This window comes from Danio rerio, chromosome 5 (genome assembly GCF_052040795.2).
Source record: "Danio rerio strain M-AB ecotype USA chromosome 5, GRCz13ab, whole genome shotgun sequence".
Taxonomy (NCBI): domain Eukaryota; kingdom Metazoa; phylum Chordata; class Actinopteri; order Cypriniformes; family Danionidae; genus Danio; species Danio rerio.
The window spans coordinates 31,868,956-31,894,001 of NC_141025.1; the positions used below are offsets into that span (position 1 = coordinate 31,868,956).

The 25,046-nt window shown below is 36.6% G+C and overlaps 1 protein-coding gene and 1 long non-coding RNA gene across 10 annotated transcripts in view; one reads left to right on the forward strand and one right to left on the reverse strand.

Annotated features, from left to right (window-relative positions):
• Window positions 1–25,046, forward strand: part of LOC147844013 (uncharacterized) — a 187,318-nt gene that overhangs the window by 76,645 nt on the left and 85,627 nt on the right. The window contains exon 5 of one of the 7 annotated variants that reach the window (XR_015491304.1): window positions 2,029–5,215. The exons of the other annotated variants lie outside the window; for them this stretch is intronic. This is a non-coding gene — a long non-coding RNA (uncharacterized LOC147844013). Of the gene's footprint in view, window positions 1–2,028; window positions 5,216–25,046 lie in introns of those variants that run through there. 7 annotated transcript variants of the gene reach the window in all.
• Window positions 1–25,046, reverse strand: part of spns2 (SPNS lysolipid transporter 2, sphingosine-1-phosphate) — a 116,904-nt gene that overhangs the window by 51,007 nt on the left and 40,851 nt on the right.

Consider the following 25,046-nt stretch of genomic DNA (forward strand, 5'->3'; position numbering starts at 1 on the left):
GTGGAGCGAATACAAAACAAATGGGAGTAAACTGCGTTTGGGTGGTTTAAAGGTTTATACTGGTTTATATTAGCATATAGTGGATCAGGTTTGATTCAGTCAAGAGGATGATTTGATCAAGTGGATGGTGAAACTGGTGGTTTCAAAACTGAAGACTCTGAATCTGAAAAATGACGAATAAAAAAACATTTATGATGAAACTGTTGACATGTCATTTCTTTGTAAGTTGCTCTTGTTGTTTCCACACATTGCGTATGGTAATTTGAAAACTTCTTTCAGCTGAAAGCCTTGTGCAGAAGTTTTTGTTTTTGAAAGAGTTATTGTTTGCTCATTTAGTGTACTTTTTTAAATCAAAATACCGTAAAACATTTGTTTTGTGAAAAATTATTCAATTCAAAATAGCTGTGATGATGTTGAAGCTGGATCTTCATTATTTTTTATTATTATAGTAAATGCTGAAAATTTGTGATGCTTAATAACTTTTATCATTAATTTTCACATTCTCTGACGAATAAAAAGTTCTAAAGAACAGCCTTTATTGTCATTTTTTTAATAATGTTTAAATTAATTGTCTTTTTTATTGTCCAATTGTATTATTCTGTAAAATAAACTTAAATATTGCCTTTTTATAAATATATAAGTGCACTGTAAAAATTCTGTAAAGTTAGTGCGCTTGTAAAAGTACAGTCTTACTGGCGACCAAAATTGCCAGTAAGTTACTGTAAATTGTACAGTAAATTGTTGTTGTTAATTGTAATTATTAATTATTTTATAGAAATATTCAAATGGACTCAGTTAAAATAATAAATTAAATAATTAAATCCCTGTATTGTTTGATAAACAGTGTTTTTTCATATTACATATTAACAAAATGCTTTAATGGAATATGGTTTGTAAATTTCATCATTAATTGATCGTTCCGGGTCTTAGATAATATTTAAAAGTTTAGTCCTAATAACAACTGTAATCATAGTTTTATGCTTAAATAGTGTACAGTAGTTCTTATTTTTATTACAAAAGAAAGAATAAAACCCCAGTTGAAAAGGCATATAATGTGCGCTTGACCAAGACGGTGGATGAAATTCTGAATGAACTGAAGTCCCACAGGCTATGATCCATCTAAGCACAGCTCAACTAAAGCAATCAACACCTCTCCTGCTTTCTGCGATGTTGATCTCCTCCCATTACCCTGAGCTGTGTCCTCTGCTAATTCCTCTGTTAATAACCTCCCTCCCTGTCTGTGTTCATCACATCATATAACCCTGTACATCAGTTACACCTGTGGATGCGTGCGTGTGTGTGTGTGAGGCTGTGACAGACAGAGACACGCAGTATTCAGATAGAGACAGAACATATGGATAAGCACCAAACACACAACATGTGTGCAGTGAACAGCTCCTGAAATATTCATGGCCTCTTCCTTCCCTGACGAACACTTTGCTCTGAATTAGCATGTTAGACAGATCTAAATGTTCATTCTCAGCAGGGTGTGTTTCGCGTTAAGGATGGATTCTTGACAGAGGGACAAAGACTAGACATTTACATTTAGTCATTTAGCAGATGCCAAGTAATTTACAAATGAGAAACAAAGCTAAAAGGGCAATTACACACTTTAAGCTGCTTTTCTTTGCATGTTTCATTAAAACCAAAAGGGTCGTATCATGGTGACAATAGTCCAAAAAAATGTATAGTGCGTATACTTGACGTGTACTTAAGAAAGTACTGGTATTATAAGGTGTCTACATGGGTTAAGCTTAGGTTTATGTAAAAATTGTTTATGTAATGATTATAGTGTGTACATAAGAAAAATAACAAAAATAAAGTGCTTCATGCTGAAATATAACTACATTTATAGCTTTTAAAGAGCTTGCATTCTTGATACTGACTGGTCAACCCTCCAATTAACAACCAGTCACTGGTTATTTTTTAGGTATACCTGTTTGACTACCTGCTCAGCCAATACTATGGCAGCATTTCCATACTATTTTAGTATTCATTCATTCATTCATTCACTTTTCTCCATTTCAGAAGTCGCCACAGTGGAATGAATCGCCAATTATTTCAGCATATGTTTTACGCAGTGGCTGCCCTTCAGCTGCAACTCAGTACTGGGAAAGAGCCATACACTCTTAACTTTTACACACACACACACTCATACATTAAGGCCAATTTTAGTTTATCCAATTCAATTATACTGCTTGTCTTTGGATTGTGGGGGAAACCAGAGCACCCAGAGGAAACACGTCTGGAAGAACAAGCAAATTCCACACAGAGATGCCCCACTGACCCAACCGGGACTCAAACTAGTGACCTTGCTTTGAGGCTACAGTGCTAAACACTGAGCCAGAGTGCCACCCCTATTTTAGTATTACTGTTTACTGTTTTAATATAGAAAACCAAACTTAATTTTTCTACATTGGCCATCTGGTCACACAGACAAGACTGTCAAGGAAAATAGAGATCAGATAATGTGGACTGTGGACCCTGAGACTAAATGATGACACATTATCAGTCATATTATGCAGTCAGTTGTCTGTACTTAGGGGTGATAGCTGTAAAGTGTGTTTATTTCTGAGATCATCTTTAATGTTTGGACAAAGGTGTGTCATCAGCAGAACAGTGTTTTTCGAAGCAGTCCAGCATTTTGCCACATTTGTTTTGGCATGTTTCCCGGTTTCCCATTTTTGCAACTATTGTGGTATCTTGCAGTAAGAACTCCAACTAAATGTTTGTCCATTGAAAGAGAAACAAAAAGACCGTCTTTACTTAAAATTGGCATTTCAAAGTGGCAGAAAGTAAATAAACGCTTGACGTCTTGTGTTTTACTCATGTATAGTACATTTACTGACGCTTCAGTGTGGATAAGCAGCTTTTTTTAGAGGAGAACATTTGAAGATGAAAACACCAATCTGCTGAAATTTCAGAAAGCATCAGAATGTGAAAATAGCTTTGACTGTCAGACAGTCTGAGAATTTCAGAAACTGCTGATATGTGATTTCACAGAGGATGATCCATAGAAAAGAAAACCCTTATAAAATGTCTTATATCAGGGTGTCCACAGGGTCTTAAATGGTATTAAAAGTTGATAAATTACTAATGAGAAAATTAAGGTCCTTAAAATGTATAAAAAAAATTATTCGCTTTTTTACGAGGTCTGAAATTTTGTTTAAGCGTATTTGACTGCAAAAAAGCATATTCTTCCTAATATTAACAACGGTGTGCTCGATCCACAGGATTGGTTTGGTCCGGCCAAGCTTCTCCATCCTGGTGATGTCACATAGTTTGCGACAAACGGGGGAAAATAATGTGACGCTCTCCACATGTAGTCAAACCATAGAGCGAAACAGACAGCAAAATGGGAAAATGTAAGTTTGCGTACCCCTGGTTGGATAAAGGCGAGTTTAAACAGTGGCTGAAGCCTGTCACTCAAAACAACCACGTAATTTATTCTTTCAAGCTTCAAGCTTCCGAGATTATCTGAGTTTTGTTGCATGATCTATTGATTTATTTAACTAGAACTGTTTATTAACAACTGTTTATTAAGTTAAAGGTTTGATACTGATTAGAACTTGAAATGACGATGAGGTCTAAAAATACTTAGAGAAGCTCTTTAAAAAGTCTTAAAAAGACTTGAAATGACCTTTAGGGTTCCAGCATATACCCTGAATATATTGTCTTTTGTCTTCTGTGATTGCTCTGACATGCAGTTATTCCCATGAAGCATCTTCAGCATGAATTAACTTCCTCATAATGAAAAGTCTAGAGGCATGTCACACATCTCACCGGTCCTCCCAGGTGACTACTTTAGGAATTTTCAGACTTGAAGCAAGCCTTATATGACCTCAAATGGTGTTTTTTTAAAAAGGCGTTTCTTACGAAAACATGACTGTTAACTGTGTAACGCGTTTCAAGTGGCTGATTGACCGCCTGTAAATGTCATTCCCTCCCATTTAAAGTGCAATGTTCCTCTGTCACTCACTGCTATTTGCCTTCTATTTAAAATTCATGCCAACTTGAAACTGTCAGAAATGCTCCTAGATAGATGAGTGTACACAGCCATCCTCCTCTGTTTTTTTCTTGAAGGATGAAAGAAGATATAAAGATGGATTACATTCTGTCACCATCCTGACAAAGAATGACAAAAACACTGCACCTTCACCTCATCCATGCTTGCCGTCTGTCAGAGAGTCGTGACCCTTTTTATTTCCTCTTTTTTTATACTCAATAGTTCTTCAGTTTAATATGTTACCGCTATAGTTAGCCACACAACTGTATTGCTGTTTTCCACGCTGTGTTTTTAGCAACAGGAACCAAAGAAACTATATACGCTGTGCTATTTGTGCATGCTCTTTCATATGCACAAATATTGCAAACCATATTGGAGACCACGGAAAAGTCCTTTTCTGGAATATTTCTTTGGGTTTTAGACAACCTTTGCATTATGTTTGCAGTGGAAGAAATGGTTTCAGTGGCTGTGGCACAGTGATTCATTGTAGAGAGTCAGTGTACTGTAGCTGCATGTCAATGGCATGTGAGACTCACACTATGCTATAATGCTAATAATAGACACATGGAGGATATAGGGGAACGCTGCATGCGTCATGTTGCCTATAGAATGGCATTAAGGCTGGTGAACAAATACTTCTTTTATGAAGGCTTATTTGATTATTGTACGTGATCTGATATGAGTCTCACTGATGAACCTTAAATGATATTTAAAATGTTTCTTATGAGCTGGTTCCATCTTTAGATCAAAACCCATAGCAGAAACAGTTTAGTCAATATCACATGCACAGTAGATGAGTCTTTTTGTTAATTGTTCAAAGACACCACTTGTTATTGGTTTGAGTCCGTTAGCGCCAACCTGATTTCACCAAGATCCTGGAACAACATTCCAATCAGCCAATCAGAAATAAGAGATACATTTACATTTTAAGTTTAGGCTTAAAGTTGGGTGTATGCACTTCTACATGATTGTAATCATGTAGAATAATAATCAAACTGTTATTCTCCTCTAAAGGGATAATTTACAGATATGGTTGGGTTTAGGGGTAGGGAATAGGTATGGAGTACATTTTCGAACATAAATGATGTTCCATGATCTACATACTGTAGTTGTTAATCCAGGATCGCATCGTACTTGGCAAATCATGACATGCTGTCAGTAAAACCTACACTGGAATAATTTGTTAATTAAAGGTTTTTATATTTTGTGATTTACATGTGTTTAGTGTTTATTTACAGTTGTGAATTGCATTATTGGATGCTGATCTCTGCTCTGTTGACTGTTGACAAATTGATTTTTATTGACATTTTAGTAATTTGAAAAAAATATAATGTATAAGAAGTAATATCTGGAGAAAATAGCAGAAAATGTACTGCCAGTTTATTAAAAGGTTTTTGTACCATTATATACAACACCAACCCGGACAATCTATCACTATTAAACATGCACACAATGCAAACTATTAAAAATATGAATAAAAATGGTATGCAGAAGAGCATCTCTGAACACACAGCACATTTAACCTTGAGACGGATGGGCTACAGCAGGGGTGGGCAAACTCAGTCCTGGAGGGCCGGTGTCCTGCACAGTTTAGCTCCAACTCTAATCAAACACACCTGCTTATAGATTTCTAGTGATCTTGAAGACACTGATTAGCATGTTCAGGTGTGTTTGATTAGTGTTGGAGCTAAACTGTGCAAAACTAAGGCCATTCAGGAGTTTGCCCAACCCTTAGCTACAGCAGCAGAAGACCACACCGGGAACCTCTTCTGTCAGCTAAGAACAAGAAACATAGACTACAATTCACACAGGCTCAACAAAATTGGACAATAGAAGATTGGAAAAACAATGCCTGGTCTGATAAGTCTTGATTTCTGCTGCATCATTCGCATGGTAGGGTCAGAATTTGACATCAACAACATGAAAGCATGGATCCGTCCTGTCTTATATCAACGGTTCAAGCTAGTGGAGGTGTAATGGTGTTGTGGATAATTTATTGGCACACTTTGGGCCCATTAGTACCAATTCAACATCCTTATGACCAATTGTGTCCATCCCTTATGACCACAGTGTACCCATCTTCTGATAACTACTTCCAGCAGGATAACACGCCATTTAATTAAGTGTGAATCAACTTAGACTGGTTTCTTGAACATGTCAATGAGTTCACTGTACTCAAATGGCCTCCACAGTCACCAGAACTCAATCCAACAGAGCACCTTTGGGATGTGGTGGAATGGGAGATTCACATCATGGATGTGCAGCCGACAAATCTGCAGCAACTGCGTGATGCTATTATGTCAATAGGGACCAAACTCTCTGAGGATTGTTTTCAGTAGGCTACCTTGTTGAATCTATGTTATGAAGGATTAAGGCAGTTCTGAAGGCAAAAGGGGGTCCAACCCAGTACTAGTAAGGTGTACCCAGTAAATGTAAATGGCCAAAATGCATTAAAATGCTTAGTTAAAAATTGCAAATTGCTCTTGCCAATAACAACTTTGGAGAAAATACCTAAAAATACCTCTGTTTTGCCATTACATGAATAAATCAAATATAGTAATATTCAAATATATTGAGGTCTTCACTGTGTTTATAATAAGAAAAATGCAACCTTGGCTTCTTATGTACAAAAAATTAACATTGTTGCACACCTGTTGATATTAAGTAACTATAATTTATATATGAAACCTGTATGGTGTTCATTTAAGTCGAATTTTTAGCAGAATTCCAAACCTCTGAACCAAACATAAATTCCCTTTAAAAGTTCACTGCCTAAACTAAAAGAGCAACCACATTTTTGTCACCGTGTCTGAGATGCCACATGCCTGAAACATCTCTGTTTTGATTTTGTGGTTCAGTCTTGACAGCAGAACTCATTCGTAATGAAATAGCAGAGATGCCAACTCACATTCCGCTACCTGCGAATCGCTGCAAAAACAGAGGAAACCCAACCTGCTTCTGTTGATGCAAATTACATACTGCAATTATCCGCTCTCATCACAGAAAAGCATCAGGCGTGGCGGAGCGGCCAAGAGTCGCAGTTGCATTCAAAACAGAGCGCAATAATGTCCGGCTCTTCAAAAAGTTTGCGTCAGGTTGCTTAATAGGCTCATTAGATTGTTTTACACTTCCAGACAACACATATTTAGGCTGCGTGAAAACGAAGCCTCCACAGCCCCTGCATAATCAGCCAATGGCGATTTGAGCCAGTGTGGGCGAGTGTGATTTAACGGGCAGAAGTGGGTCATGTGTTGTGGGCTTGCTGTGGATGACTAAACGAATGACATCACGCTGCATTTAATTGCTTGGGTATCTTTTTTATTCGCACCGCCTCGACTCCGTGACTCAGCCTTCAATGGTGGTCGAAGTAGGAGTGAGTGATGTAATAAGTGTAGGAGTTGCTTCAGAATGAGACAGACACGTAAAATCATCAAACTTCAAATCAGTATCAATGGTCATTTTAGGGCCTTTTAACTGAACACACTAAATTTTATTCAGCTGATTGTGTTGTAAAGTGGCCGTGTAGGCTGAATTGAAGGACACATCTAATGCTTCCTTTGATCAAAGAGCTTCATTTGATTAGAAAGTAGCAGTTGTGACTCAGTCTGCAAGAATTTCCGACGCTTCAACCTAGAATTGTCAAGGAGAAACACGACTTCACATGTACAATAATATTGTCTTTTGTTCACCTCTCATAATTTTTTTTTGCACGGTGTGAGAGTGGGTGTTTGGGCACAGTAAAATCGTGACTAGCTGGTCTAAGCAAAAGGACATTCACATTCATGCACCGCCTCGGGGTGGAAGTCAACACAACTTCCACTTCACATGCTGAATGCGCAGAATGAGTTTCTGCTCTCTGAAAGCAAACCCATCAGGGCCACGGGTTCATTTAGAAGGGCTTATAAAAGCTTTCTCTTGCTAATCGCTGGTATTGAGATTGAAGGCATTAAACAACAGGTTAATAAGGGGAACGCTGAGCTCAGTCGAGGCATCATAATTAGCCGGAAAGTGTCAGGGACACCTCAGATTTGAAAAAGCGCCGTTCTGTGACTCACTGAAAATTTGGATTTGCATCATGAATGCAGCTTGAAGAGTCTAAAATGTGAAACTGTGTTTGTGGAGACAAAAGCAAAAGGATGTCGATCATTTGATCACTGTTGTAAACAAACAGATTGGCATGGAAGAACAAAGAAACATCATCTGAGCTCTGTTGCGTTATCTAATCTGCAAATAAAAGAGAAAATGGCTTCTGTTTATTTCTGCATTTCCAAATCCATATTATCAATTTCAATGTTTTTTGTTTGTCTTTAAAAATATCTAAAGATTCTATTAGACTGTTTTAAGACGTATTCCTCTATCTATTCCTCTGTTTTTATATATTTTATTGTTTTTTTTTTCATGTCATCAAACTGTCATCAAAGGCCACATACCCACACAAACCTAGTCTAATATGAAACAGCTTTTGTTTTCTTACTGTTTGTTCCTCAAATCTAAATATATTTCAAGAGTTCACATTTAGCTGATGATTGATAGTAAAGCAAGTTTGGCATGCTGTCCAGGGAGAAAGCCCTGAGGTCAAAAGATCCCTCCTGTTTCATCAGTAGAGAGGGGAGTTTGAGCTCAGGTAGGTCTCGAGAGCTCCCCTGAATTTGTTTGTTCGGCCTATTCTTTGATTATTAGGGGTTGCCACGGCAGAATGAACCACCAACTATACCAGCATGTGTTTAACACTCATAAACACTTTTATACTGTGCCAATTTGGTTTATTCATTTCACTTATACTGCATGTCTTTGGACTGTTGGTGGAAACTGGAGTACCTGGAGGAAAAACCCACATGAACACAGGGAGAACATGTAAATTCCTCAACACAAAGATGACTAAAGTTAAAAAATCTGGTTATTTATGTACATTTAGATTGATCTGGTAGGTAAATCATATAATAGCTAATGTGGGACGTGGTCAATCATACGCATGTGAATCTCTTGAAATTAGATTATAAAAAAAACACAAACACAAAATCAAAAATTGTGTTTACATATTTGTGCTGAAAAAACAAAAACAAATTACATTAGTAAGCTTTTTGCAATGTAGAAGTACACCGATATAAACTAAAAATCTCACTTTTGTATAAAATTTTGTATATCAGAACTCATCTATATCGTCAGAATGAGTCAACAGTAGAAAAAAGGGTTTGTCAGGCAAATTTAATTTTAAATTATTTTCTAATGCATTAAAACATTAAATGTCACAGCACAGCCCCAAAATACTTATTCATCATCATTTAAAATCTTTATATTATTATTAAAACAACACATTTTAACCATTAGTCAGCAAAAAGTTTTGCATCTATTAGTCAGCAAGAATTTTTTTTAATCATTTAATATATGATAACATTTAGTATTGTGCTGTATTCATAATTGTAATAGTATAGAAGTATAGTTTCTTTTGCATACTTAACAAAATTAAGTAAAGGATCCTAATTTTTAGCAAATTTGTCAGTGGCGCCTCCTAATGTAAATTTTTTCTATATATTGAAAAGTCAACAAATCTTCCAGCCATGAGACAGTGACAGTAACTTTCAGTGTAGTATGATATGCCTCAGAGCTATCAATGAACTAAAAGCTATGACGTTAGCATTCTATTTGGAAAATCATCCAAGATTGCTGGGACACCAAAATTAGCAATCAACAGGCATGGTTCAAGAGAAAAATTAAACATGAAAAAAATAATTTTTTATTTCTATGGCAAGAAAAAAATATGCATATGATCAGCATTAGCCAGAGAGCACCTTTTACAGATAGCATCCACACCTAGAAATATCTTAAGAATAGTGTTTTAGTTTTACATATAAATCTTTTACGGGAGATGATTTCAGCCATGTTTTTGCACTGCATTTTAAGGAATGCTGTTTGAAACATTAAAACGTTTTTGTTTCAAAAGTCCGATGTGCCCTTGATGTTGGACGGAGCGTCTCTGTTCTCCTTCTCTAAAGAATCTCTCTGCTAAGCCAGAGGAGTGCGTTCATCATACTAAATCATCACACTTGTCTTATCGGTTCACTCCAGCTTTGCAAATGTTTTCATAACTTCCTAATCCTGTAATCATCAAACCAGACATTTGGAGTAATCTAATAGACCAACCTTGGCCTTCAGATGTGATGCTCAACCAATCATAACACACAATGGGAACAATGCTGTAACGTTACACAAGCACTGCAGTGTTTATATTTTTTTCAGATGGGATGTTTGCAATTTTCACAACATCCAGGTTTTCTTTTTAAATATATATCAGCATGATAAAGAATTTAGAGAGTTGTCACACCATCTTTATCTCCCAATCAGTTTACAGACTAAATTGATGACATATTTGTGTCATGATGACAAGAGCAATATGTTGTGCTTTGATCTGCCAAGAAACATCAGTGGCATGCATTTTCTTTCTTTCTTTTATAGTTCAGTTGAAATGCTGAAGTGTTAACCGGTGCCAGGTAATGGTCATGGGAACTTCAGTGTAAAAATATTTAAGGTTAAAATATTAATAACAACAATAAATACTTCAAATGTTAAGAGGCTATAAAAGTGCTGGTTAAAAAAATATAGCACTTGAAAATGAAACTCAGAAAAAAGTATTTTCCACTGAAGTTGAGTTTTGTTTTTTTTCAAATGAACAAACCTGAGTGTAAATTATTACTTGACATTGACTAATTGAGCCAGGTGCCTGAGGTGTGCAGATTCTGCCTTTTTAAAGAAAAAAAAAGGGCCAGTCTGTTGCTTTTATTCAGCGTTTATTCATAGCCTATGCCAAATGTATATTCAGGAAAATGCAGAATATATGCAGAATGTAGAATGAATACAAACCTAACAGGTCACTCAGATCTTGACCTAGTAAATTAGAAATTCCAAGAGTTCAGTCAAAGCAGGTTGAATTTGCCTTCAACTATTACGCCCCCCGCTGCTGGAATCAGCTTCCAGAAATAATCAGATGTGCTCCATTAGGCACGTTCAAATCCAGACTGAAAACACTATCGCTAACACTATCTGTTCAGCTGTGCCTTTACTCGATGATCTGTTTTTATTTGTTTTAATCATTTTTAATTCTCTTAATAATTTTACATTTTTGTTTCTTTTTTTCTTTTTTTTTTACCATTTACCATTGTATAAAATGTGCTACAGAGTATAAATAAACTTGCCTTGCCTAACTATCAACCAGTTATTGAAGTATATCAACCCTGCTACATTTACAACTACGTTGATATAAAAATGTTTTTGGTCAGTAAGATATAAAAAAAAACAAAAAAAAAAACACTTATGCTCACCAAGAACTAAAGGAATTATTTGATCGAAGTACAATACAACGTTTTATGGTAACACTTTAATTTAGGTCACAATTTATGGTATTAGCAAACCATTAACTAACACTACTTGCTTAATGAACTATTATTTCGCTTTTTATTAATAGTTTGTAAGGTAGAAGTTAGGTATGGGTCTTGGGTAGGAGTAGGGATGCTGATCATACTTAATAACTACTAATAAAAAGTTAATATCTTAATAATAGGCAGGTGATAAGACAGCATTTAATAGCATAAATTGTTTTTTTATTTTAATAACTGTTTTTTAGGGAGTTTTAACCTTTAGTGGATAGAAGAGTGTAGAGAATTGACAGGAAATCATGGGGAGCAGAGAGAGGGGAAAGGACCTAGAGCTGGAAATCGAACTCAGGTTGTCATGAGCATCTTGTTGCTATATGTCGGCGCACTTAACACTAGGATTTTGGCGCTGACAATAGCATGACTTGTGACTTGATTGTTGAGTTGTTTTATTGTACATAATAGTAAATTATATTGTCAGATATTTTATTATATGCTGCTCAAAATACGATTTATTTTCCTCGTAAATCTTTTTTTGGAAACCATTAAAGTCCCCGTGAACCGGAAGCTGCGATTGTTATTCTTTTCGTCATGCGCCACAGGTCCTAGAGAAACGGAATTTTAAATGAGCAGACAGTGGGCGTGGCATGTTTTTTCTACCTGAATAGACGTGATAAAGTAGGCATTTCATTCAGAAAGATCAGGAAAGGGTTATTACAAACATGTTAGCCATGCCTATTTTATCAAAATCACGTAATCTGATGAATTAACTGAAAACAAACAGGAAGTGCAATTTCAGATTTCAGTTAAAGATTAGAAGAGCAAACATTTTTTTTTTTTGAATTAATGACATGCACAGATGAATTGTTCACCACAAAACTAGCAATGTGAGCTAACAAAATCATATGGTTATTTTTGATTTCTTGGGGACTTTAAAGATTCTTTCAAGATTCTTTGATAAATTGGAAGTTTAAAGAAAAAGATTTTACTGTATTTAGAACAGAGATAAACTTTAAATATTTCATGTAAAATTAATAAATAAAGCATTTTAGTTGTACTGCTGAGGTTTCACAGAAAATGTTACTATTGTACCCTTTCTTGTAAACGCTTTACTCTACTAATACATCTGAAACCACAGCACCATCGGATACAGTGAATTACGCATGTCAGATCCATTCAGTCCTCAGCATGCTCAGACAAACGACAGTCTTTGGACTTTGCAGGTGCGGAGCGACAGATGCTGAGGAAGTCACATTAAGCAGGAAACTCTCTGACGTCTGTGTATATTTGTGTTTAAGGATGAATACCTGCATGTGTCTTTTCTCATTGTGTGCCTTCACCATCTATAGAGGCCTCAATTGAATATGAGAGGATGTTGAGTTGTTTGAGAGCGAAAAGACAGCACAATGAATCAAGCCAAAACAAACAGATGAAAGTATAGTGGAAGAAAGAAATTCAAAGCTCAGCCTTTCATGGAGAATGTAAAAACACACAATAAACAGAGGTCACCTCGTGTGTGCTAATACAGGAAGATAAATCGTCCTACAATTGCAGTCTTTTTCAAACCCTGAACTGCAATGCTTCAAGTCAGGGGGAAAATAGAGGTTAGTTTTTAGTAGTCCAGCTTTAAATAAGGGAAGGAAACAATGTCAGTAGCTCTGATATTTTTACTAGCAGCTGCTAATCCTCCAATGGAAATGCCGCTAACTTACATAACCGTTTAGCCGCTGGAAAGATGCATCCAAAATCACGTATCATACACTTCTATCAGTGTTTTGTGCTGGCAGCAAGGAAAACGGATGTGTCACCGCTGCCATGATGGAAAGCTTTCAAGTGACTATTACTCTGTTCTGTTCAAAAGGCTGATGACAAATGCTTAGCCATTAGCTCAGGGGCAGCCTGTCCACAAATTAGCCCACAGTTCTTCCCTCCACTTCCTCATATACAGAGAAAGAAAGTTCCATAACAATTTTTTCTTTTTAAATATGCTTGAGCCAAGCAGCCTTTAATAGAAATGTCACTGATTAAATGGACTTGTGTCAAACAGCAGTTACTGCACAGTATATCAAGATAAAGCTACAATATGGCATTCGTAAACTTTTTGGCATGCCTCAGTTTTAAGACATATGGATTTGAAAAAAAAAACATGGGAATAACAGAGGACTGAGTGAAAGCTGGAGAGCACTTTCATGTGGTTTACTGCATGCAGCATCAATTTGAACTGGAGTGTACTGTTGTTTTTTTCTGTACGCCCATGCTAACTGCACTTTTTATGTGAAAGTGGTCAGAAAGAAAAATGTGTATGTGTTGGTTTTTGGGGAGGGAGAGCGGGAATAGTTTGTGGATTAGTGCTGGTAAATGAGGCTGACCTGTCTCAGGTCCTTTTTAGGCGCAAATTAGCAATTAGCAAATACATTCAACATGTTGATATTAAATGCTAGCAAGACAATACAAAACTATAGATATATACACAAGAAATTGCATACGGACCCTGAGCATGCGTTAATATTGGCGCCACATTTGTAAAGTGCTCCCAGGACAAAAGTCATTTAAATGCACTAGTCGAGAATAAAGCCAATCTGATGATGCCGGACTTTTGAGCTGCACATGGGTGTAGTAACGAGCAAACAGCATATAAAAGCACAACATTTCTTAGTCAAGATTTCGTTTTTGTGAATGTTACGAACTTTTGTGCTAACCAAGTAACATTACTTACAACACGGACCATAAGGCAAAGTAGCACCAGCTCACACTAAATTCTAGGCTTATGCTATTTTGTTTAATAAAATCAGAAAACATTGACAAACGAAATGACAACAAGACGCTGCAGCGCCAGAAACTTGTATTCTTGTCGACTAAGTAAAGTAACGTTTTTGAAGTAACTTATTGGGGTGCCTGATAACATAGTGCCTGCGCCTCAATGTGCATAGACCTACTGTCCATCCTAAATTATTGAATATTACAAATGTTTTATACCATTTAGATCAGAAAGGTGGATATGCACATTAAGATATCGATGTTCATGAATCGTTCATAGAAGAGATTCTTTCAAAAACGAATCACTCACTCTATTAGCTTGAGAAGTGAAAGCAGGAGAGGGGGTGTGTTTCAGGACATGAATCAGATCAAATTTAACAGGGAGGGAGGATAATACATTTCCATGCACCTAAACACATGCTGTATGTCTGCAATGCCTGTGTGGTCACTCATTCTTCGATGTAGAAAATTTATGTAAAATTATAATTTTCGTAATTTAAAAAAATATTTACATACTGACCACAGGGAAAACTCTCTATCATAGATATATGTATAAATGTAGTTCTATCTATGGCTCCGGATGACCAGTCCTCTACACCTTGATCCCACATTCATTTCAAAGGAGCGCTACCCTGTACTAAAATGGTGGCTCTATTGAAGCATTCCTTCCAGTAGACAACAATAGGCAACATCTAATGTAAATATCTATGACACAAAACAAGGTAGAAGTACTACTGTCTGTGCTCATGCTTTAGAACACAAATGACAAAGAATGACGCAGTGTAACACTTTTAAGGTAAAACTTGTCCGGTTTCTATAATAAGAATAACAATAGTGAAAACAAAATACATTTGTGAAAAAAGCCTAGCTTGTCAAACAGAGACGAAATGCCAAGTGAGTAATGCATCATAAAACTATGTAAGACACTAATCCTTCCAAATCTGCTCCGGAACAATTTCTATTATGAAAAGTGTTTTTGCAACTGACAACAGCGATTTAAATAATGCAGTGACTAAACTTAAAGGCAGCCACACACGCTTATTCTCACACTTACACCTTTTACATATCACCGCTAAAGAGAAACAAAAAAAAAAAAAACTGCACAAATATGAAAAATTATCTTTACCATTAATCTGTCAAGGTAATGTTACATACTCTCCTGCTCATGTTCTCCCTAATATTGTATAACATTTTCAAGTCAAACTGTTTTAAACCCAACTCGGGCTCATTCTGAAATCGTAGCTTTATGTATATTTCTGGAGAGCACCAAAACGTCCCAGGAGATACATTTTTTGCAGTTTTTGTTTTTGCGAATCCACCAGAGGCCGTTGTGTAAATTTTTTCAGATCTCAAATTTCTTTTTTGAGTGTCATTCACGCCTGCTGTTCTCACGTAAATCCACCAGAGTTGGCTGCTGTCGACTGACTGGCTTACTGACTGACCAACTGACCGATACCCCCACCCTCTCTCCCTTTCCTAAACCCAACCGATAGTGTTTTAAAAAGCACCAATTCACCAGCGCCCACCCACTTTCCTAAACCCAACCGACAGAGTTTTGAAATCCAGAAAAAATATTTCTACCATGATTTTTACCATGTTTTCAGATTTTACCACCTTCTCACCCTGTTATTTACTTGTTTATTTGAATTTTTAGCTTTTGTTTTTGTCTTCTTTCTGGAACCATTCACTGGACTCGAACATTGTTGACATGGTCAACTCTGCGTCTCGAGTCTACCGACATACACGTCGAGCTACAGGAGGTAAGCGGTCAGCTAGTAAGTGAGAAAGGGAGCGACATCATACCACCCCATAGTTTTAATTTTAAAGATGAAATGCAGCCATGCGTAGCTCTGGCTACATAATTGGCTATCTCCAGAAATGTATACAGGGCTACATTTTCAGAATGAGCCTGTGTTGTTTAAACCTCTTGAAAATAGCCAACTGTCCATCCAAGTGTGTGTTTTCTGAAAAATGTTTAGCGAGGGTTTTTGCAAGTGATGGGACATTACATACTTTCAGTCTTGCGTGAAGTAGTTTGAAAATACTTATTGTGAACTAAACATTTTTACAGGCCATTGTCAGATTTTTGCATTGCCTTTTGGCAGCTGAACAGAAGCCGCTGTCATACCAGTGACAGATGTATCTGTATGTCTCCACCTTTGAATTTTTCTCACCTAACCTTCAAACTTGCACATTCCTCTGTCAGAATTCCCCTTAATGAAGGGCTTAACCGATGCATTCACCACAACACAAACACACAGGGCTGCTGAACATCACCAGCATTCCTCTCCTTTACTTTATTGCAAACCATTTCAAAGAAACCATTTCAGGCTTCAGTAGTCTTGGCTTACCGGTGAGGGTGTGTGTGTGATTTATGTGTGCTCGCATGTGTTTCTTGGCCTATTATATGCAAGTTGTTGGGTAAAGCTTTGCTGAAATAGGCCACACTGTTGTAGCTGACAGTACCAGTTTTTTTTAATGCCACCATCAGCGCTGCCAAGGTTCTGGGGTAAACTCTTGCGATTGACTGGCCCGTATGTGGAAGTGGTGGTAAATGGTGCGAGGTTGTTATGCTTTTCAGCACTTACTATTAGCTCTCAGCTGCACTCATGGCTTTCAGCAGATCTGAGACGGAGGAGAAAGGTCCCCACTGATAAAAGGCAAGATCAACTCAACACTTTACAGCCGAACAGAGTTAGCAGAAGGATCGTGTGTGGGACATTTGCATGGTGTGTAGGCACACATTATGTAGACACACACACTTTTATAATCTTCCACCATGGCCAAGATGATTTAAATGTCCACTGGAGGTTTTAAATTGAAGCCAGATGAAGATTTATAGTCTGAATTTTCATCAGTTTGGTGGGCTGGAGCGGTTTTGGAGAAGCTAAATTCCCAGAAGACAAGACAATTATAATTCAAAGTATTGCAATTTTTTTTATTTAACCAAGACTTTTGATTCTTTTCAAATGATTTAAATGAACAAAAAATTATAACATTTGAACACAAATGTTATAAACATTAACATTTAACTATAAAATGTAGCATAAAATATCATATAACGACGAGCAGAATATCGATTCTTTGGACAGAATCTTTTAAATGAACTGTGCACACTAGTTTACTAGAATGAATTGTGTGGACTCAAATACGATTTTTGAACTATCTGAATTGAACTGATTCAGCTCCGATTGAGTATCTTTGTGAATAAATTAATAAACTAAACTAAAGCAAAGAATATTTTATTTGGATTGTTCATACAAACTACGGTGGTCCCTTGTTATAACGCAGTTCACCTTTTGCAGCCTCACAGTTTTTTTTGTTTTGTTTTTTTTTGGTGCAATTTGACATGCTTATTTTTTAGATTTTTACAGTACATTGTTTTCTGCATTCTGATTGGCTGTAAACCATTGTCAATGAATCACCTCCATGTCTCCTGTACAGTACAGAATGCGTTCAGCTTGCCAAATGAACATAAATTTTTGATCGCTAGCTGTGTGAGTTTCAAGAAGGATGCAAAAAGTGCTGTAGCTGTTTGCATTAAGACCATGGTAAAGGGGGTGACACAACCGGATGGGCTGTGCCACGCAGCGCCATGCATTAAAGAAATTGTAAACATAGATTTATATCAGGGTACGCACACTAGCTACAACTCAGGACACTGTTCATATTTCTGCCACGCCACACAGTGCCATCTGAATAGTTTCATTTTAAATAACATGTGAATATGCGTGCCCGATGTGTGTTACTTCAAACTGTCATGTCAGTGCGTGGCGCATCCACTGTGCGACCCCCTTAAGGATAGAAAATGCTTTAGCTTTGTGGATCACTAGCTATGTTTCCATCCAAAAAATGCTAATTAACTTTATGTTAATTAAAAGACATGCGAATAAAGCAGCGTTTCCATCCAGTGAGTCAAAGCAAACAAATCATCATTTCCTGATTAACTGGCACAAAATATCAACAGTAAAACAGAATTTGCTGTGGTAGGAGAAGCTGCGTGAATCTTTTCTTCATTTAATAAATGACTTGCACCTCAGAAGGCAATCCTGATACGCAGTGAATGCGGCCTTTGAAGGTGTGAGACGCAGAGCACAGATGCTCTTGATTCTGGATGTAATTAATAATAGAATAACACTAATACTGAAACAGGTACGGCATTTTAGAATGACCAAAACAACATTACACATGTTTTACAATGTGCTCAGCCTGCTGGTTTTTCCATTCAAGTGCATTTTTGTTATCACATGATCTCTTATAACAAAATCACTTTCAAATCGTGACTTTTTTAATGCGCAAACTAGAATTTGTTTGGTAAAAGTGTTTTTATCGTAGTTTATGCACATCTTTTCTTATCGAATAAAACGTTTGTCCTACTCAGTTATGTACATATGTTTTTTATGCACATTTTCAGAATTAATGCGCATCTTGGCATTTGCATTTACCTTTTTTTATGCGCAGATCCAAAATGTGCATAAAAATAGGTGGGTGGAAACGTAGCTAGTGACAACAGGAAAAAGAACATTAAGCTGGATGCAAACGTCATCTGCACAAAAGCGAAAAAGTTTTATGGACCTATTGCTGACAGCGATGAATGTTTGCACCTGAAAACAGGTTTTGATCTTTGGTTTCATTCTATAATACTGGACATATTTTCTATGCATGTTTGAACTTTAAATGTGAGAAAAGTGTGATTCTTAAAATATGTGTAAAGCAGAGAATCATTTCTTTGGACTTACATATTTATTTTGGTCATTTATTGTACTGTCTGAATGAATGGATCAACTCAAATAAATTGTGTTAAGCAGGGAACCATTTCTCTGAATGGTTTCGTTATAAACTGTCTGATTGACCAAATTTAATCAATTACAGCAAGAAGTTGATTCTTCAAAAATGGATTTTTTTATTTTATTTTTTTTTTAAACGAACCACTTCACTCTTTATGCACCATTTAATTTGTCATGTAGCTCTGCAGCTCTTTGGAAGAAGAAGCAAAAACATGTTCTGACACTGAAATTCCTTAAAATAGACATACATAAACTATGGGAAATGAAGCTTTAACTGTATTTTCACAGTACTGGCCTTGGTTAAAAACCAGAATTGACTCTCGAAAAGAAAATATCCTGTAATTTCCTTGCTTACGGCTGGTTAGACTCCGTCTTAAAGTTGGTAGCTAGTCTGTGAGAAGCGTGGGATATGGGCTTTTTTAAAGTGGGTGTGGAGTTTTCCTCTTCAGCCCAGAGCTGTACAACTAATGATAGGCCAGTGTTCAAATGACAGGCTGTGTAAATGTGTGTGTGTCTGTGTCGAAGTCTTTGCCAAAGCTGTTTAAACCAATGTGACAAATTTACTCACACGTTGGCAAGTCCAAAATGTACGCAAACCCTCACGTTTACACAAGTAATATATCAAAGGATCACACCCATGTTTTCTCTCTTGGACGCTACTGTAATAAATGGCTTGACCTTGAGAGATGGAGCTGTATTGTGTGTGTGCATGGGTGGTTCTGTCCACAGGGGACTGCAAAAAGACCCTCGCCTTCTATTGATTTCTTCATGTCTTCATCATACAAGAAAACATTCAAGGTTTGTGAGGCGCCAGGTCTAATTCTGGTGTTCCAGGGATTTGGGGTCATTATCAGAAATGGCTTGTTGAAATGACCACTAAGGGAGCTTAAAGACAGATATGGTTGGGTTTATTTTTAATTCATTCTTTCTATTCTTGTCTCTTTTTAGGGAAACTATTGCCTTTGAGTCTTTTGAAGTAGGCTGTTAATGCTTGCTATAATTGACTGTAGGTTTTGATTAGCAGGAAGTTCTGCAAGTTTGAACTGAGGATTGGGATAGGGTTTGGGGGATCAATGAAGCCCCCGTCCCTTTTGAGAAATGGCCTAAAAAGCTTATCTTTTTCACACACACATTTCATTATAAACAGCACACAGACTAATGCAAAGCATTCAGTGTGAATCTCACAAAAACAAGACAAATACCAGTTGTATTTATAGACGGTGTTCATCATATATAAGTACACCCCTCACAAATCTCTCTTTTAAATTCATGTTAAATAGGAAGCTTTATAATATTATATTTGTGCATATACAATAGATTAGACTACTGAAGCCAAATCTGGAGCTTTTCTAACAAAATACCTTACGATAACAAAAACTAGTACACCCACATTTATTTGTTATAGAAAAATATTTAATTTAAATTTAAACAAGAGGAAAACATGGTAAAAAAATGTTTGCAGTATTTAACTTGAATTGTTAATTTTTAAATTTCTGAATATGTTTGGTGACTGAAATATTATTTTAATAAATATATCTGTTTAATAAATCTGTTTTGTTTAAATGAACCAAAATAAATTTCCTAGATTCACTGAGAAATGGAGAAAAATATTTAAATAATTTTAAAAATGGGGTGTACTCAATTATGCTGAGCACTGTATACACACACACACACACACACACACACGTACCATATTTGCCATATCATGACTATTACGTATACCATAGATTTTCACAATTTCTTTTTATAAAATTGGACTGTACAAACATCTGTTAATTAATTGTGCATTATCAGAGGAAAATCAGCTTTTATTGCATTCCATTTCAGATTCGTAATGTTTATTTTGAGCTTCTTGTAGATGTTTTATTTCACATTTGCTATGTTGATATATATTTGGGTTTGTACACGTTTTAAATGAACATATCCTTATGATAATGAATTTAAATAATCATAATCTTAATTAGCAATTAATTGAGCTTAAATTGCATGAAAACTCTATTATTTAACAATAAGGGTAACAATACGCAGAAGAAATATTTGTTCATTCTGATCGTTATTGATCACTTGATTATTTTGATTTGCAAGAAAACGAGTTAATTCAAGTCATTTCTTCATTTAAAATCTAAAGACAATATCAGTCATTTTAAAAATACAACACACACACACACACACACACACATACACACACTCACACACACACACACACACAGAGAAAACCAGAATCTATTAACGGTAAATCCAGAGATCCAGTAATAATAATAATAATAATAATAATAATAATATATTATAATATATATTATAATATAATATATAATAATATATATACACACACACACATATATATATATATATATAATCCAGAGGCGCATATCTGTTTATTCAAATCCTCTTGGCCTGCAACATGACCCTGTCTTTCCTTGTGAGATTCACCCATCAGGCTGTTCTCAAGCAGATTCAAGCCGTAAGACCTACATATCTATTCCTAGCATGTGCAGAGATGTGGATTTGGTGTATTGATTGCTCATTACCCCGATGTCAGAGGCAAGCTGATGGAGAGAGAAATTGCTTTTTTTATACATTTCTTTCCTCTCCGTTTTCTCATTGACACGGCTGAGGATCTGCACCATTGACATGAGCAGTGCTTTCATTTCCATGCCGTTCTCTTAGTCTACGTCCTTCATGCATGTCTCCTGCTGTCTCTTTCCTGCTGCGGAATCCATTCATTCAATTTTTTTCATATTAGATGTCTGTCAAATCGACAGTGCAGCAAAAACAGATACAGAGCAATGTGTTTTTCAAGAAACCCAATGATACAGAGCTACACAGCTGTGGTCTGAGTGTGAACAGCTGATAACACACAGATAAAGTAGCTCCTGGCCATCTTGGCCAAAGAAATCAGAAACTGCTTGATCTACAGTTAAAAAACGAAAGCCGAGAGGGGGACAATTGTGGCTGTGTAAACAGGCAGTGGAAGTACAGTACTACAGGAGTCCTGTATGTCTGCGGTTGACATCTCACTTTTTCGTAAAAAAAAAAAGTCTTTTAATAACTTGTGGCAATGTAAGCCAATATCCTGACAACACTGAAATGTCTTCTCAGTATAGCGCATTCTTGCTCCGGCTGGATGTATTTGTGCACCTGGGCCACTCACAGGCTGACTGACTGGCCACAGACTGCTGCTATATAAGACGCATGGCCCAGACATAGGGGCTAGACGGAGACACTGGTGCAACGGAGTCGTGTCAGGACTCAAAAGCAGTGTTCGCTCCTGCTGTGACAGATGGAATTGGAGGCAAAGGCAGACACACACCTCACATGCAGACAAGGGCTGCCATCTTTGACCGAAGGGCACTGACCTCTTGACCTAAAGAGCTATACAGTCTAATTAGAGGATCTATGTTGTGGGCAGAGGTTTGAAACATAACGGAAACATAATTTACGAACGGTTTGAAACAAATTTTGCTTCTCATCAAAATTAGTTAGTGTTTTCTATTGGTGCTATAACTCTATTGTTTGGTCATTTCTATTAAGTGCTGCAGACCACGGTTATTTAACAAAAATTAAACTATTGGTTAAAAAATTGCTAACTGAAATATAATATAAACTATAACTAGATGAAACAATAATTACTGAAAATCTATATGAATGTAGTTTTAAATAGGGCTGGGCGATTTGGCCTAAAAACCAAATCTCGATTAATTTAACGATTTGTTTGTGGTTATTGAATGATTATTTTACTTATTTATTTTATTTTTTTTGCCCTCATAGTTCACTGATAAGTTTGGTACAGTAGATATGCTCACATATTACAAGTGACAGATTTTTGAATGAAGGGCGCATTACTTGATTTTAAAATCATTGAAGGAAAAACACACTATCTACTCTCTATGATTATTTATTGAACCTCAAATTTAAACAACTGAAATTAAAACACACATTGCCTGAAACTAAGTCACAAAAAAAAACTAAAAATGTTGCTCTATATACATTTTGTGTACGCTTTTTAAAATCTCAAATTTCTTTTGTGAGTGCCATTGGTGCCTGCTCTTGTAAATCCATTAAAGGCCGCTGTCGACTGACTGACTGACCAACCGACCATGAACCCCACCCACCCCCTTCTCTAAACCCAACCGATGGTGTTTTAAAAAGTACTGATTGACCAGTGCCCACCCACTTCCCTAAACCCAACCAACAGCGTTTTGAAAAGCAATCCCAAAAAACAACCTCCTTATTTTTACCACGTTTTTAGGTTTTACCACATTCTCACGGTGTTATTTACTTGTTTTTTTATTTTTTGGATTTAGTTTTTGTCTTAAATGCTTTCTGGAACCATTGTTGGCTAGACTTGAACTCCTCTCTGCGTCTTAAGTCCGCCAACCTACGTTGCGAGCCACTGGACAAACCGATTACAGTGGGAAAGCCGTTCATACGTAGGTCGGCGGCCTGCTTTTAGCATCGTACCCCCCTTAGTGTATATATTTAAAGACTAAATGCAGCCATACATATTTCTGGCTACATAATTTACGATCTACATAAATGTCTATAGGGGTACGTTTTCAGAATGAGCCTATGTTGTACATTTTTGCTCTGGTCGACACAGAGTGTGTCCTGTTTACTCTGTTACACTAAAATTACTGAACGTTAAACTATATGTATGAAAACCAAGTAGAAATGTGTTGACAAAATAAAAAAACAAAACTAACAAAATCACTAATGAAACAAACTAAAACTAAACTGAAATGTAAAGCAAATTTTAAAATTGTACAGCAATAAAAACTCATTAAAAAACCCAAAACTGTAATAACCACACTTTAGACGGAACATGCTTCCTGCATATGCGTTCAGATGTTTTCTATTACATTTCTAAAAAGCTTTTTTCTCCTATACTGTACATGGATTTATATTTAACTGTTACATGTGGTACGCTCATTTGACGGGAACCTGTAGCCAAAACATTAACAAGCACTTCGAACAAGAGCTGTGTGATTAAACTAAATAAACCTGAAAACCCAATATGGCTTAGTGCATAACCCAATCATCTCAAGTCAATCATCTTCTCAAACTAGCACTAATAATCCTGCTGTTTTCAACCAAAGAGAAGCTTTCAGGGCTTGAAGAAGTTGCGATTAATAGGTTAAGACAGCTGTCGTCATCAATCGTCAACATCAGAGCAACTGAAAACCTTTTTCACATTAAACATCAGTTCAGGTTTCAGGTTTCATAAGACTGAAGACCACCCACTACTCTCACAAATCTGACCCGCCGAAGACCTCATGAAATTTTAACGTGCACCTGACTAAGATCATCTCCATCCATCTTCAGTAAATATTTCTCTTCGGGACGCAGAGAGGGCCTTCCAGATTCCCCACACCCACCCTTAAAATGCCGATGTCACCTAGCAAACAAAAGAGCAAGAGGAGGCCCTCGGGACAGTAATAACATCCACGTTAACCCTCTCTCTTTCCTTATTCAATCTTCAGTATTTCCATTTCCTATCTATCTCGCAGACGTCCAGGACCGCCTGCGACTGTTATGGCTAGCAAACAGTCAATTACTTTTTCTGTGCGACCAATAATTGTTCTTTGTAGGTTATCAGAAATAAATATCTCTCAGTTGAATAAAGGTTTGGTTTAAAGAAACTGAAGTACTAGGGATCAAATCTAGACGACTTGTCTTTGTTGACATGGAGGTGATTGACAGGTATGAGAGCCAAAGGCAAAACCACATCGTTTAAAGTCAATATTGCCCTCATAAGGTTACACGAGAGCAAGCCTGTGTGTCAATATCAAGTATGGACACACATTTGTCTGGAAATGTGACACTGGGCATCACCTGAAGGACACAAACCAGACATGTATCATATAACCATTACTTTGCATATGTGAAATATTTCTGCAGGGAACGTTAGGTACTAAAGCTACTCCGTTTGCTAATATGAGTGTTTTGGTACTCGGCGCATTAAATTAATGATGCACGAGGCCTGAATCTCGCTTTGTTTGCGGCATGACCTCATTGTTGCGGTACCTGATACTCAAGTCTTCCCACAGACCATCATTCAGTGATTTACTGTATATTTACTTCCTTTTGTTATGACAATGGCACAGAGTCATGACAGATCGGCTCTCACAA